This window comes from Capricornis sumatraensis, chromosome 8 (assembly GCF_032405125.1).
Source record: "Capricornis sumatraensis isolate serow.1 chromosome 8, serow.2, whole genome shotgun sequence".
Classification (NCBI taxonomy): domain Eukaryota; kingdom Metazoa; phylum Chordata; class Mammalia; order Artiodactyla; family Bovidae; genus Capricornis; species Capricornis sumatraensis.
This window is the reverse complement of record NC_091076.1, coordinates 95,138,289-95,140,490: the sequence shown is the minus strand read 5'-3', so window position 1 is coordinate 95,140,490 and position 2,202 is coordinate 95,138,289. Positions and strand designations below refer to the sequence as shown.

Here is a 2,202-nt window from a genome sequence, read left to right as displayed (position 1 = left end):
GGTCTTTTCCAAAGGGTCAACTCTTCACATGAGGTGGCCAAAGTATTGGAGTTTCAGCCTCAGCATCAGTCCTTCCAACGAACACCCAAGACTGATCTCCTTTAGGATGGACTGGTAAATAAAAACATGTACAAAAGTATATATCAGTTCAGTTCAGTTGCTCAGTCGTGTCCAACTCTTTGTGACCCCATGGACTGCAGCATGCCAGGCCTCACTGTCCATCAAGAACTCCTGGAGTTTACTCAAACTCATGTCCATTGAGTCAGTGATACCATCCAACCATCCCCACCTCTGTTGCCCCCTTCTCCTGCCTTCAATCTTTCCCAGCATCAGAGTCTTTTCAAATCAGTCAGTTCTTCACATCAGGTGGCCAGAGTATTGGAGTTTCAGCTTTAGCATCAGTCCTTCCAATGAATATTCGGGACTGATTTCCTTTAGGATGGACTGGTTGGGTCTCCTTGCAGTCCAAGGGATTCTCAAGAGCCTTCTCCAACACCACCGTTCAAAACCATCAGTTCTTCGGTGCTCAGCTTTCTTTATAGTCCAATTCTCACATCCATACAGAACTACTGGAAAAACCATAACTTTGACTAGATGGACCTTTGTTGGCAAAGTAATGTCTCAGCTTTTTAATATGCTGTCTAGGTTGGTCATAACTTTCCCTCCAACGAGCAAGTGTCTTAATTTCATGGCTGAAGTCACTATCTACAGTGATTTTGGAGCCCCCCAAAATAAAGTCTGTCATTGTTTCCACTGTTTCCCCATCTATTTCCCATGAAGTGATGGGACCGGATGCCATGATCTTCGTTTTCTGAACGTTGAGTTTTAAGCCAACTTTTTCACTCTCCTCTTTCACTTTCATCAAGAGGCTCTTTAGTTCTTCTTCATTTTCTGCCATAAGGGTGGTGTCATCTGCATATCTGAGGTTATTGGTATTTCTCCCGGCAATCTTTTTTTTTTTTTTTTAAGTAAGGGGCAGTTTTATTCTTATTTCCAACATTCAAATAGCACTATACAATAAAACAATTCTATAAAATGGCATTCTACTGCAATTTCCTAATGAAGGGATATCCCTTCCCGACCCTCCCCCACAAAGTTTCAGTCCCCAGAGCAGGCTTCCTGTCAGAAGGCAGCTATTGCTTCATCCTGCCCTGAGGAAGGAGTTTCAAGCACCACACCGCTATTTTCTGAAATTTTCTTCCTCCTACAGCCGATAATCCTCAGGTGGAGACCAAACTCTTGGAAAAGCCTCTATTTCTTCTTGTGTGTACTCATCTAGACATCTGGGCACTTTTCGTGGTTGAGGAAGCTCTTCTGTTAAATTCTTAAGAATATCTTCTGGTATATCTTCATCTGGGAAAAGATGCAGCCTCTGCATCAGAGTTCTTTTGTGAAGGCTTTCTGGCAGCATGCCACAAATAGCTAGTTTTACAATGGCTACTGGATCCTTCTGGTGAAGCTGAGCCGCTGTTACTCATTTAAATCCACCTGGGTAGTATGTGAGGAGTACACTTTGTGCTCCCACTTGTTTCCAGAAAAGGCAATGTGCCTTGTGTTCATGATGACAATATGATCCCCACAGTCACTCAGTTGATGGTACACAGGCTTATCCAATCCTTGAAGTCTAACTGATGCCAGGGCAGCAAACTTGTCAGGGGGCTGCATCTTCCCATCTAGGAGATACCAAACTCGGGCAAAAGTGGCCCATTGCTGCGCTGCCCTGGACAGACTCACCACGCTCCCGAGGGGCGGCTCCGTGCTTCCGCCCCTCCTGGCAATCTTGATTCCAGTTTGTGCTTCATCCAGCCCAGCATTTCTCATGATGTACTATATGTATGCCCTATATGTATGTATATTCACTCTTCTAAGAACTTTTTTATTGAGATATAGCTGATGTACAACATTATATAGGTTACAGATATATAACACAGTGTTTCATAATTTGTAAAGGTTATACTACACTTATCATTATTATAAAATATGGGCTATATTCCATTTGTTGAACGGTAGATTCTTGTACCTTACTTATTTTAGACAAAACAGTTTATATCACTAATCCTCTACCACTGTCTTGCCCTTCCCAACTTCCATCTCCCCACTGGTAACCACTAGTTTGTTCTCTATATCTGTGAGTCTGTTTCTTTTTGTTATATTCACTAGTTTCTTTTATTTTTTGGATTCCACACATCCATGATATCATAC

At 42.5% G+C, this 2,202-nt stretch overlaps 1 pseudogene; it reads right to left on the bottom strand.

The window, feature by feature from the left end:
• Nucleotides 1–1,204: 1,204 nt before the first annotated feature.
• Nucleotides 1,205–1,821, bottom strand: LOC138083661 (large ribosomal subunit protein uL13m pseudogene; annotated as a pseudogene).
• Between the last annotated feature and the right edge of the window lie 381 nt (nucleotides 1,822–2,202).